Source organism: Conger conger, chromosome 11, assembly GCF_963514075.1.
Source record: "Conger conger chromosome 11, fConCon1.1, whole genome shotgun sequence".
Taxonomy (NCBI): domain Eukaryota; kingdom Metazoa; phylum Chordata; class Actinopteri; order Anguilliformes; family Congridae; genus Conger; species Conger conger.
In genome coordinates, this window is record NC_083770.1 from 30,330,566 (window position 1) to 30,344,745 (window position 14,180).

A 14,180-nucleotide genomic window follows, 5' to 3' on the forward strand; every position below is an offset into this window, starting at 1 on the left:
GGATATGCTTTGCTCTTTTCTAGTTGAGCATCATTTGGATGAGCCAAGCTTGAAAATGCAGTCTTTATGGTTAGCTATAACGAATATGCAATACTTCCAAAATTAACTTAATGACCATGAGAAACAGAACTTAATGAGAAAACTGACCAATTCTTTAACAAAATTCCATGTTATCCATTCGATTTTCCTTTGTTTGACTGTGACACATTTTTTCCTCTTAGTAGCAATGGAGAAGTCCACCATGTGAACAATAAAAACAAAGAGAAGTAGACCCAGCAGCCCAGATGGACAGTCCCCTGACTACAGTAAATCATGGCCTGTGGATATGAGGCGCATTAGGGGTCTGCTCATTTGGACTCCAGACAAAGCTTTCTCACACACATCAAATGGCACTGCTGTGCATACTTCAACTTTATCACCAAAAGAGCAAATTGAGCGTTTCAAAGATGAGGTGAAATTATCCTGCAACAAGTCTGGGTCTTAAGAACAAACGCCTCCCTCTCAGTACTGTGGAGAAAGCCGTGTCTGTGAGCGGGTGGGGTGGAGTGGAGGGGTCTCAGAGGCCCACCACCCTTCCAAACCACAGAGCAGAGGGGAAGAGCCCAGTAATGAATAACAGCTCCATTCGCTTGACGTCTGACATCATGGAGCAAATTGAGCAGAAATGTAGGTCAAGCCAAACCTGTTACCAATATGAAATTAATTATCATGATAATATTAAAAAAGGAAAAAGATAAAGACAGCTCCTTTTCTGTTACTTGGTAGTTGCGTCCAATCTTATGTTCAACATACAAACACTAAACATGTACAAACATGGTTTCATCAAAATGCATCTACAGTAGGAACAATGGGGTCATGTTTATGCATTTTCTTATTAAAAACATTAAAATGCGCAGAGAAAAAAGTATCTTTATATGTATTTATCAGTCAATAGTAAGAGGCCTATATGAGTCACTCTACAGGAGCTATTAGGAGCTATTTATGTTGCACTGTCCTATGTCCGAATGTACTAATCTGTTTAAACAACATAATAGCTCATACAATGTTCTGTAATGTCTCATACACCATTTCTTTTTTGAAGGCCCACTTATAGAACCCACTCACAGCACCTTGTACACATCACTTCATTTTCTTGGTATTATAACAATTATGAAGCTGTACAAGGTTTCCTTGAATTATATGTGCAGGTCTTATAAGACATTTCCCAAAATGAATCTGAACCTGCAGTTCGAAAACATTCCTTCTGGCTGAATCGCTACTTCTATCAACCATAACTCTTTATGAGCAAATAGTTTAAATTCAGTGATAGTCTTCACGTTTATATCTTTGCCGATGGCTGTTCTCCTCAGAAACTATTCAGGTTAAAAGAGTCACTGAGTGATGACTTTAACATTTAAGTGGTGCTTGGCTTGCTGTATATTACTTTATAGCATATGTATGAGATCTTTTAATTTATGTATTTATTTAACAGCAGACTTGCACTTTCAGCCTGGTGAAATTATATGGCACAGACTCACTTGGAAATAATTTCCAAAGACCTTGGACAAATAGATAGGTAATATGAGGCAACAACATCTCAGAACTGAGCTGCGAGCTCAAGATAACTGCACATATCTTGGTGTTTCAAAGGTTGTGTGGCTTTAATTAGTTTTTCCTGCAGTCTGAAGGTTACAGCAGAGCCCCATTCTCTTTAATGTCAGTATCAAAATAGAAAATATTTCCCAATAGAATACAGGTATTTCAAAAAACAGAAGAACATCTTTGTGGAGGACTGTGAGGTGGGTAATTACTGAATATAAATCTTGGTTAATCATGTTGCACTGGATTGGTTGTGCATGGTATTGAACACTTTTGCTCAGTCTTTTGATATGGAGACGCTATCGCAACATGAGTCTGTAGCCATCCTTCATCTTGTGAAACTAACTTTCACTCAGTTAAGTATAATTTTGTATGAATTGTAGTTGGGCAAGGTTTGCTGAAATTGATCATTTCATATTTCATACAAATAAAAATAACCCTTTAATCTTGAATAAGAGAATAATACCAACAATGTTTTGTAAGTTTGAATATAGTATTTCAGTGAAGTGTAGTTCTTGGACCTCATTTACCCATTTAATCAGAATGGACAGATTTATGCAGAATCGATGCCTTTAGGTAGCACCAGATGTTGAAATGTGTAGGTTGGGGGTGATAGTGGGGGGCTTGTGGCTGGCTGAATCAGAGGCTAAAGGTTTCAGACCATTAACAGGGCCCTAGCCTGCACATACGTCACCTGCCAAGCCCACAGCTTGAGTCTCTGTGATCTTTCAAGCACTATTCTTCACATTAGACACTGTATTCACAGTCTGTCCACTCACCCAGCTTCAAAAGAGCCAGATGTATGAGTCTTGGGGAGGTGAAACAGCAAAGGTCCCCCACTCCGGAATCTACCACAGCTGTTACTTCCCGTGTGTGTATGTGTGTGTGTGCGTGTGTGCAAGCTTATGGAATTCCAAAGGTGTGAATTGCTGGTTTTCAAAAGGTGTACTGTATAATCAGAAGCATTTCTGTGGAAAGTGTGTTTTATTCCTTGAAAGAAATTCTGAAATTACTTTTCTCCATCTGCAAATGCATTTGCATACGTCAGACAAAGAATGCAAGCATTATTTATACATTTTGAAGGGTATTCTTGCCTTTAAGTACCAGGTACACTTTTTTTCTCAAAGCATATTGCTGTTTCATGCACCAAGCACATTGACACACTCAGACCTTGATTTCTTCTCTTTCCAAAGTTCAAATATCTGAATTTCTGACTGACAAAATTGAAAGATGCATCTTTTCATTTTGGGTTACCCTGTGTCAGCCTGTGGACCCTCTCCTTGTCTTGCAATAATAAGTATATACAAAAGAGAGGGAGAATAGACAACCACTGAATGAGAGCAAACTTGTGTGCTGTGCTATCTTATGATCTTAGATAAATAAGTCCTAAGATAGTCATGATGAAAATGGCACACATGTTGAGCTGTATATTTTTGAAGTCTAAGATAAGATAAGATATACTTTATTGAACCACGTAATTTGGGTAATTTGTCCTCTACATTTGACCCATATGAGCAGTGGGCAGCCACAGTGCAGTGCCCAGGAGCTAACTCCACTTCTGAGGCTAGTGCCTTTGTGGCATTGCCTAAGGGCAATGGCAGGAGTGTACCTAACCTAACATGCATGTCTTTGAGTGTGACAGGAAAGTAGAGTACCCTGAGTAAAGCCACATAAACACAGGGAGAACATGGAAACTCCAAGCAAAAAGGATCCGGTCAGCCGGGAACCAAACCCAGGACCATCTTCTTGCGAGGCAACAGCACTAACCACTACGCCACATTATATTTGATATTTGAGGAAGGAGGCAGATTATGTTGTTTTTTTAATCCAAGTAATATTGACAGTGATTAATATGTCTGTAATTTGGTTTGGTGGCTAAAGGCCATGAACAGTCTGCAGGTTCTATTTCCAATTTCTTTTATTTTACCTTTGAGCAACGTCCTTATGGTAAAATCCATTAACCATATATAGGTCAATATGAAAAGAAAAATTAAAACATGCTATCTACTTATATCTTTGTTTTCCCGTGTGTACTGTTAAATGTAACACCCTTTTCATTTCATTTACAATGGCAGGAAGGGTGGTGTGTCATATATGTGAGCTATGTCCTTTATCTGGAGCTGTTTTACTTTGAGAAATTGATGTAAATTAGGTGAAAATCTTCATCCTCTTAAAAAACAAAAATGTTGAGTAAGCTGCTGCAATACATAATTAACATGCACATTTTGGAAAGTTAATTTTATAATTTGATTTGTCAAACTCACTGAGAACTTTATTAGCAACTTTTTTACTTTTACACCTACTTATTCATGTGATTATCTAATCAGCTAATTGTGTGGCAGCAGTGCAATGCATACAATCATATAGATATGGGTCAAAAGCTTCGGTTAATGTTCACATCAACCATCAGAATGGGGGAAATGTTTACTTTGACTGTGGAATGATTGTTGGTGGCAGACAGGGTGGTTTGAGTATCTCAGAAACTGCTGATCTCCTGGGATTGTCATGCACAACAGTCTCTAGAGTTTGCAGAGAATGGTGCGAAAAACAAAAAACAACCAGTGACCAGCAGTTATGCTCGTCAAAGCTGACAGGAAGGTAACAGTAACGCAAATAACCATACATTACTACAGTGGTATGCATAAGAGCGTCTCTGAACACACCATGCGTCAGACCTCTAAGTGCATAGGCTACAGTAGCAGATAGAAGATAATAGATACCTAATAAAGTGTTCGGTGAGTGTATATGCTGAAATTGAACACGCACAATTAAATCAACATCTGAAATAACTTTTTGGAAACAGTGTAATCTTATGAGTCTTCCTTTGTTTAAACATCGGTATGATTTATTCACCAATATTTATATATTAACGTAAATAGTGCTCCACTTGAATGGAGGCTAAAATAGATATAAGCCCACTTACTGTTCAGTGCAAGATATAATGTATTCTCCTTTCGCTACGCAGTTAGGAGAAGAGATGTTAGTAGCTAGCTACTGGCCCTTTAAATTATGAAAGAAAAGCGTTGTCTCTGGGCGGCCGGTGGTGTCTAACAAAATGCACAGGCAGAACCCAAGCCAATGATCTCCCCTGGCTGATATCCCAAACTGATTTTCTTTCTGGTGGGGGAGAGCGAAAGGGAAAAGAAGAGTAACGATGTTTCATTGAGCTCCAAGTTACTAGACTGCTTGTGAGTGTGTGGGTGAGGAAAAAGAGAGAGGGGGAGAGTGCGCGAGAGCAAAGGAACCTATCGAGAGAGCTGGAGAGAGGCGGCACAGTTACCACATTAAGCAGCAGACGCGACATTAGTAGCAAGTGGAAAGAACGGAACCACAGAGAAAGACAACACCGCTTTCTTGTGGATTACTGTTGGGAAAATACACTTACTGCAAGAACTAAAACAAATACAGTACACCATCAGAGAAGAAAGAAGAACAATAAGGTAAGATAATCTTCGTTAAAACTGGTAGCGAACTAGCTATTAAGCGAGCTAGTAAGGCAACTGTTAACGGTAGCTTTCGGGCTAACGTTTGCTAACAAGCTGTCTTGCTGTGCATTTTTTTGGAAGAAAAGCATTTCGAACATCTAACAAGTAGGCTAAGCCATATGGTTTCGTTGCTACACCGCATCATCTGAAGATTCAAATTGTACGAACAGTTCCCTTACGTTATTCTAATTAGCTGAGGAGCTAGCTAGCCAACATTAGCTAACAAAGACAAGGAAGACAACGCACAAACGTGACCCACTCAAAAGCGACACTGGCTAGTGATGTTGCAAGACTAGTCGGCTAGCTAACGTTAGTTATAGCTAGCTATATGAATATACCATGTAGGTGGCTCGCTGGCTACATGTCAGCAATTTTACTTGTTGGCTTGGCTAGTTTTCCAACTATATTTAGCTAACGTTCGATGTCGTACTTCGTTCAACTTATAACGTTACTAGCTAGCTGCTAGTGTGCTGGCGACGTTCATGTTGACTGGCATGGTTTGATTCAAGTCCGTCAGATGTCGTTAGCTAGCTAACATCAAAATGCACATGCTTTGGTGCGCTATGCTATGACTGTAAACAATCTGCAAAGCAAACGACAGCTAGGTGACGTTAACTAACCGATGGAGTAGCTTGCTCTGCAAGTTAGCTAGGTAGCTAGCTATTTTAGCTCGTTAACTCGTTAAAACTAGTGTAACGTTACAGATTATCACGAACTTGCTATTTTTATAACGCTACAGATAAATTGTTGGTGTTATTGTCAGTTGTAGCTGACTGGACACTTTGACCGTCCTTACTTCGTAACTTACTCGTTTGTTTTTGCAAATAGTCTAAACATTTAACTTTTTGCAGTTTCTCGTGTTCGTCATTTGGCGAATCTGGCAAATGAACTGTAGACTTTGGTGTATACAGTAGTCTGCTAAGACCATGCTGTTAAAAGGTGCCAGTGAATTAATTATCACAAAAGGAATTTGATGGTAGAACATTCCTTTTTTGGTCTTTGGGTGTCATGAGAGGTTGCACATATGTGAGGTTTTGCAGTGGTTGTGTCATACGCCGACTTGGGAATTGACCCGAGGCAAAATCTCAACAATCCGAAAGGGGGGGGGGGGGGGGGGTGTCAGTCGTACTTCTGACATCTAAGAATTGTGATAAATCCACGGCCATAGCATCTATACATTGTTTATTATTTGCTATTTCCTCAAGGTAAGGCACTCTGTAATCTTAAAAGGAAAGCACTGCATTTAGAAATCATACAGTTGCACGAAGATCTAAGTATCGGTGTGAACCAAGACGCTAAGATAAAATGCTATTCCTTTATCTAAAAAAAAAAAAAGTGTCTCAGCTCTGACCTGTTTCTGCTATGCTGTATACAAGTCTGAATGAGATGGAGTGGGTGTAAGGTGGTGTATTTCGGATGTCAATAAAGGTCCATTAAGTTGTGAGTGAGGGGGAGGAGGGATTCGTACAGAAAACCCTGCTTACCTTAGACAACCTCTGCTGCTGCAGCGGGTATGATAAGACGGGAAAACATGCTTTCTTGTGCATTTGTGTGTTTGTATCAGTTCTCTCTTGTTATTGTGTGTTGCAGAAACCCGAGAAAGGGCTTGGAGTTGTTTTTTTTTTTTTTTTGCCAACTAAACAGCTGCACAAGCAATGACCTTGTATAACTTTGGTTATCAGTGGAGCAAGGGTAAATATTTTGAGGTGAAGACATAACTCATTTAGACTAGTTTGTTGGTGCTATTGCAGTCTAGGCTGTGATTTGTTTTGAGGGCAATAGAAAGGCTCTGTCTTAGACGCACACTTATTACAGTCATCTGAACATGTCCTGAGTCTGTTCGGTGCCATGTAATCTCTGTAATCATGAATGGCCAAGCCTCCATGGTAACGTTTCCCCTTGTGTGTATGAAAGTCCAACGACACAAGAGAGGAAAGGCAGTTCCTGTGCTTTGGCTCCAGCTTTATTCCTCTGCAGTGCACCTTGATGGGAGAACATCCCTTTTTGGTCTTTGAGTGTCAAGAGAAGTTGCACACATGTGAGGTTAACCATTTTTCCCTTCCACACTTTCTTCAGATGATTGGAAAATGATCAATTTGATTTCCACATTGAGAGGAGAAATTGGCATAAAGTGAATAAAGGCATAATGGAAATATTCAAGCAGTGATTTCAGTTTCGCGTCTGCAAGTACACGGCACTGCTCTTGGCAGAAATATGACAGTTCTTATAGTTTCCTTTGGAATATTAATTCAACCCACATCACTTGCCAAAGACGCTGTGGTGTCATTTTGCTTAATTTCTTCATGCAACAGAGCTAAGCGAGAGATTCATTATGAAAAATATAGCCTAAATCAAGGCAGTGGTTATGTCTAATTTTCTCAAAGTGCAATCCGTGAATGCAAGCTGACAGAATCCAGAGAAAGCCTTGAGTACTCAAAATAGAACAAGTACCTAAGCATTAAAGAGTGCTCAGCCATTGCCTGAAATCCGCTGATGGGTCCACTAATAAAATCGATTTTGTTCTTTGAATTGTCAGTAAAGCTTCAATATCTCCGATTGTCAAATAATGGCTATCATTTTAAAGTGCTGGGGTGTGTAAACATACCAACTTGTCAAGCGTCCTATTCGTGGCATTGTATCTAAAACCATTGGTTCTTCTGTGTATCTGAACAAGCAGGTCAGATTAAAAGGCATATATGGCCATCACTTGGTTTCATTTGTACCCCCACTTGCTCGCCCTACTTTATCAGAGAAAAACAGTGAGTTTGTCACTGAGCACAAGCTGTGGCAGGGTTTTGTTAAAAGTGAGGGATTTTTGGATGTCCTAATTTGTGCAGGGTGAACTGAAGACCTTCTGTTTTCAGAATATTTTGAGTTGATTAGTCTCATGTACTTTGTTCATTTGCTTACTTGTTTTACTTGTGTATTTATATTATTGAACAACAAACATGCAACCATGGTGTCGAGATAATACATTTATCACAGAGTGATCTTGGCTTGCGTTTATTCCAACAAAAGGCAGCTTCAAAAACATCCTAAAGAATGGTGTAAAGGGGACCCAAGGTCACCAGAAGTCCCACTTTCTTTATCTTGATGTGAATTTTCCAACTTTAGAATGTTCTATACATTGTAGGTTACTCCTAAATTGTAAAACTAATTTGGCTTGCAATACTCCCCGTACCTTTTTCTGGAATTTGTGTGGGCATTTTATTAGGCTTTTGCAAACAATAATAGAACATCACTGGGTGCTGAATGTGTCTGTCTGCTTGCATGAATTCAAACTGTGGAGTTTTCACAAAAGGAATGCATTCATTTTGTGAAGCATGGAATGCAATTATGTATTGGATGTTACATTCAGTAAAATGTAAGCTATGCTAATAGACTATTTATTGCAGGCTGCTATAGTTGAATTAGTATGGAATTATATTTTCTTATTTTATTATACTGTGGAATTATATTTTCATAGGTAGAATACTCAAATGCTTCAAAAACTCGAGTACTACTACAAATCCTTGAAATACTAACATTCACTGTTAAGCCGTCTTAAAAGTTCTCAAAAGGTGCACACAAAATCATTGGTTGGTAAATGTGGTGGGAACTAAGATTATTGCTTTTCCTTGTGGAAAGGCTCAGTCCCTGCTTTTCGCGATAACCACACAGCCATAAGATTCCCATGCAGAAGCTGTGCCGTCTGCCGGCCAACGTGTTTCATTTGAGCGACACTCCCGACTTGGCATCGATAGGATCACCTTGCCAGCGCGTGCATGGGCGAATGCTTTGGGGAACGTGGCCCTGCAGTTTTTTTTCTGTGCGCTCAGCAGGGTTTCCGCTCCGTGCGCCCGGCTCATGGAACACGTTTTCCCAGGGGACTCCCTGCTCCTTTGTCAGTGAGATTGCCTAACCGTATTCGTGCACATTCTAAACGCTCGCAAGCAGGTAGAGCTGACGCGAGCTGAAAGCCAAATTCAAATCCACTTCATCTGATAACAACGTTAAAAATGTTATCTGGTAGAGACGGTTACCAAGCAGAGCATAAATACAGGCTGCTCACTCCATCGCTGCTTGTTACTTCTCCTTTCTCAGCCAGAAGTGGTACACAGGGCGGTTTGCGTTCACCTGGTTTGACCTCGGGTTTTCACGTCTCTGCTGAGGGCCTGAAAATAAGAGAGTTTTTATGACTGGCTCTGGTGACACCTGCGAAGCACATGCTGTGTTCTCTTTCTTGCTCTCTTTGCGGTTTTGCTCTCCACAGAGTGGACTAGCTTTACTGGTCGGGCTGCTCTGGGCTCAACCTAAGTGTTAGGTTGCGGACGATGGGGGTCGGGGGCACAAGCCTGATCATCAGACCCACGGATCAGCATTGAGGACAAGCAAGGCGTCGGCTCAGCCCTTCAGCATCCCGGAAGTGTTTGGGAACAGTGTCCCTCTGGGAGTCCTGGATTCCTTCCCCAAACGGCAAGCGAGAGGAGTGGCCCATGAAGAGACAGGGCAGTGTACACATCTGCTGCAGCTGCTGTGTGCAGTCTCTCTGGGGCATGGTGCCATAGCTGCCACCACTCAAGTCTCTCTCTCTCTCTCTCTCTCTCTCTCTCTCTCTGCTTCAAATATGCTTGGTTTGTTGACACGGAAAGGAGAGAGGTTGCGGATGGACCTCTTATCTGACCGCTTATATTTTCCAAGTCACAGCAATTAGAAAATGGTAGGGTTTGACTGTTTTTGTTGACTCTTTTTTTGTAGGGTTTGCTCCTGAAAGCTAAAAAGGGATTGGGTTGCTTGATAATGGTGACAACTCTGGAAATATTTTTGATCAAATGGCAGTAGGCTGGGCTCGGCTAGTTCTTTCACAATTTTAAGAAAAGCAGTCAATCTTTTAAATTGGCCAGTGGGGGTTGTACATAAAACTTAGTGATATTTTTCCCATAGCAAAGAAATGCTGGCACTGTGACACAGCTGCATTCTCAGATTCATTAATGTGGGTTAGCACAAGCAATGCCCTGCGGATGCTGGTAGTAGTAATCCCATGCCAAACCATCCATTTGAATAACGAATATGCTTAGGTAAAAATTGCATTACGGCATGTTTTCTCGTTATGCTAGTCCAATCCAAATGATGAAATCCATTGTATCGGTGAGATTGATGACAGCAATATCTCCATATTATTTGCAATCCACTGTGATGCATGCAGTTTTCCCTGCTTGCTATTTTACTGAGAGGAACAAGGCACCACCACCCGGCTCATTTGACTGCTACCTTTATCAGTCGGTAAATATAGAAATATTTTAGTCAGAGCGGTTACCTTCATGTTTATGAATGACCGCTAATGTGAATATTTGAACAGTATTTGATGTACCAATTTAATTCAGCGGTGTGTACAAAGTGGCACTATGGCCACCCGTGCACCACCTCGTGGGGTTGCCAGGCATGAATTTTCATGAACCGGTCAGGGTTCTCGCAATGTTACTAGAATGTTTTGTCAATGTTAATAGCATTGACAAGACATTGACACTACATGGCACCAACATTGTGAGAACGTCCGGTCTGATTTGGCATGCTGAAAACAAGAGTGTTTGCAGCGTTTGCTTTACCTGACGGTTTGCTGCATTTTTAATTCATGGAGATTTAATGATTTTAATGGAGGAACATGGCAGAGTGTAAGATGGAGCAACACTGGAGAGAGTAAAATGTAGCCTCGCTGTATAGTGTTAAAGGCAGCACCACGCACTGTGTCGTAACTGGCTCATCTGCTCAGAGTAATGCATAAATATTGAAGCTGCCAAAACCAGCATAAGGAAAAAGGCATAAATACTGAAGGGGCAGTTTACGACAGGAGCAGCTGAGTGACTTAGGGAGGGCACTGAATGTCAAGTGCAGGCATTTTGTTGCCATTAAATAATGTTATTGCCCAGGCCAAGGGTTTAATTACTATAAAAGTAGCCCTAGAAATAAATTTCACATCTGGTTTGGAATAAATTTGAATGAATAAGATTTGCTGCCGGGCCAAGGGCGTCCCGGCTCTGTTGTGACTGGTAAAGATCTACTTGAGAATGAATGTGCTGTAATGCATGTTTTGTGGAGAGCAGGCCTAATACTTGGCCTCCTCTTTAGCGTTGTTAGTCTATGAGCCAATCCTGCAGCGTATGGGAAAGGGCAGGGTGGTGTGCATCATGTCTGGCTTTGTGGTGTAAACTCAGTGTACTCATTGCCCTCCCCTCATGCAACACTGACAGGAGTTAGGCCTGCCAACTGGCAAGATGCGGGAATTGGGCTGTGGGCTCTGTTCACACTCGAGGGCTGGATAATGCTCCTCCTCAGAGGACAGCATCCTGGCCATTGCACTGGGTTCCTATCCAGGTCGACTCGCCTCGCTGCAAACAGCCTTTTGTCTGAGCGAATTCATGTCGAAACGTACTTCCACCGAATACTCTTGTCCTTAGCTGGCTTATAGATTAGCCTGCTTGAAGTCAGTTGGGTTCAGCCCCTGTGGCTGAAATGAAATACCCACAATGTGAAATGGATTATGTTGAGGCAGACACTTAGGGAGAAATACCGTCACCGTCTCACTGCGGAATTTAACTCTGTACTCCACTGACCTCGCGTTTATGATAAAATGTGTTCATGGTCAGGCGCAAGTCCAAGGGCTAAATTCTTTCTTCCTTTTTTATTGTTCTGTTGGTATGTATGTGTGTGTGTGTGTTAGCGTACGGGGCTGTGTTTGTGGTGCTGCAGGGCTCCCTCGCAGCCAGTCTTCACCGAGGCTGACAAAGTCCCATTATGTAGGCAGATTTACAAGGGTCTCTCCCATCTCAGCTGCTCCACCCCTGACATTTCCAGGAAAGTAGTGTGGGGCGGCCCGCATCCAGAGAGACAGGCAGAGAGAGGGAGAGAGAGAGAGAGACGGGAAACTCAAACAATCAGGCCTGTTCAAGTTCTGGGCATTGCATCAGCACTTCTGGCAGAATGTGGACTCTAATAAACGATGCCTTTGCTGGTTTGTAACAGAGCTGAACATGGGAATAGGCAGGGCCCTTCTCCATTCACACGTGTGCTGACCAGTCTGCACCTGAGTAGGCTGAGCTGGGTTTCCATCTCCAGACGCAGGGCTCTCTGGGATGCGGCTCCTCTATCCCACTGACCTCACATTTGCATTTCCTGCCCTCTGTCAGCGCGTGTCCTGTATGCCCTAATAGATGATTTTGTTACAGGGTGTAATGGCAGTTGACTGATTGAACTTCAGCTCTGAGGCGTGCAAAAAGCTCTCTCGGTAATGAAAACACCGTCTGTTGAGTGATATAGTGCATTTGGAACTGTCAGGTAGGTTTGTAAATGGCATGGGTAGGTCAAAACTACACCGGGGTTGGCTCTTTATTTTAAAATGGCAAGTTGAATTGATCAAAGTGTAGCTTTTATAATTCCAAGTTTTGATGCTATGAAGCAGATGCAGTCATCAATTCAAATGTATACTTGCATCCACCTTTTATTTTTGCTTTTCTGAACTGACTGGCGTTATTAAAAAATATATAGAAATACTGTCACACACTAGCCCATTCTGGTGGAAAAACATAAAAGCTTTTTTGGTGTTTATTTTGAAGTTAATTCATTCTCTCCAACTGAAAACGGCATGGGCCTAATAATTGCCTTTTCCAAACCATGCAATTCAAAGGTTTTTAAGTGTCCTCTTTAGGCCCCAGGTATTCACTCAGACTATAAACTGGTACAGTGGGAAGAAAATGTATAATATGTACATAATCAACATATTTCATTATTTGAGTAGTTCCCCACTGCCTTCAGGTTTTGTCATATGAAATGCTGTTTCCCATGCCATGACAGTTCTCCAGGACTGCCACTCCAGGAATTGGGAGTGCCTCTAATACCTGTAGGTGATATAGTACCTGGCTCTAGCAATATGCTACAGTATATGAGTTTTAGTCTATGCTCATGGCTCTTGCATTACACTAAAGTATGTGTTTTAGTCTAGTCCAAGCTTTCGACCATGAATTAAATATCAAGCGCTTCTTCTATCCAGAAAGACCGTGAACGGCATTGCATTCTGCATTTCTGATGTTCGACTAATGACTGATTCATCTGCTTTGTATTCATTCTTCATTTGATATTGGCTGCAATTTGCTGACATTGAACACCTGTTGTTTATTGATAATTATCACTGCAATGACTAGTTATACCCAGAACAGTGTTATTTCATGTAAAGTGTTTTTTTTTTTCTTCTGTTGTCCAAAGAGCTTTCTAAATTGTTTCACTAATAATTTTAGAACTTTATGGCCCTGAGACCAGCTGTCATATAAGCAGTCACACCAGACATAAACCATCACTGGGAAATGCCATCAAATTCAGTTTTCACATCAAGAACTTCAACGAGGACCCTGTGGTTTCTGCAGTGAGGACAGTCTCAAATAATCTAGGCCAAAATGATAGACCACTTCTCCTTGATGGGCACTGTTGTAATCAGACCTTCAGAGGCAAACAAATGCTGGAAAGTCCTAAGATAGAATTGGAGAAGTCTGAAATTGAAATCGACAGGAAGCCTAAAAGAAAAGGCGTTTGGTACGGCCTGATCTTGTCACTGCTGGGTTAGGCTGAAGGCATGAGGGGTTACTAATTCCCTTTAATGATCAAATGCAGCGTGAGAAAGAGGAAGCGGAGGAGGGGCTGGTGATGAGGCGAGAGCGGCAGTGACAGGTGTGAGGTGAGCCCGAGGTGACGTAACGCAGCTCTGCGGAACGGGCTGCTCATTACATCACCTCGTATAGCGCTACGATCACTTAACAGGGGCTTTTGTCCAGAGCGCCTCGCATAGTAAGACATGGCAAATGTGCACATTTCTACCCTTTTCATATTCATTGAAAAAATCTTTCTTCGACTCCTCTTAACCTTTTGCTGTAGTAGTGCTGCTTCAGTAAATTCAACTGCGGAAATGGTTCACCCTAAAATTTACTTGAGGTATGTTTCCACTTACCCACAGTACTATCTATCGATCCAGAAGCCACGAACAAACTAAGCTCTGTGGCATTTTATTTGGATCGAGAGTTTGCCGTTTAGTTTTTTTCAGTGTAAATGTCCAGTGCATTGAGCACCACATAAATATGGGCCTGCTGAGGTCCA

At 41.5% G+C, this 14,180-nt stretch overlaps 1 protein-coding gene across 4 annotated transcripts in view; it reads left to right on the forward strand.

Annotated features, from left to right (window-relative positions):
* Positions 1 to 4,631: 4,631 nt before the first annotated feature.
* The window catches only part of ncor2 (nuclear receptor corepressor 2), a 133,058-nt gene continuing 123,509 nt past the window's right edge, over positions 4,632 to 14,180 (forward strand). For all 4 annotated transcript variants that reach the window (XM_061259578.1, XM_061259580.1, XM_061259579.1 and 1 more), the window contains exon 1: positions 4,632 to 5,018. The gene's annotated coding sequence lies outside the window, so the exon portion shown is untranslated. The remainder of the gene's footprint in view (positions 5,019 to 14,180) is intronic.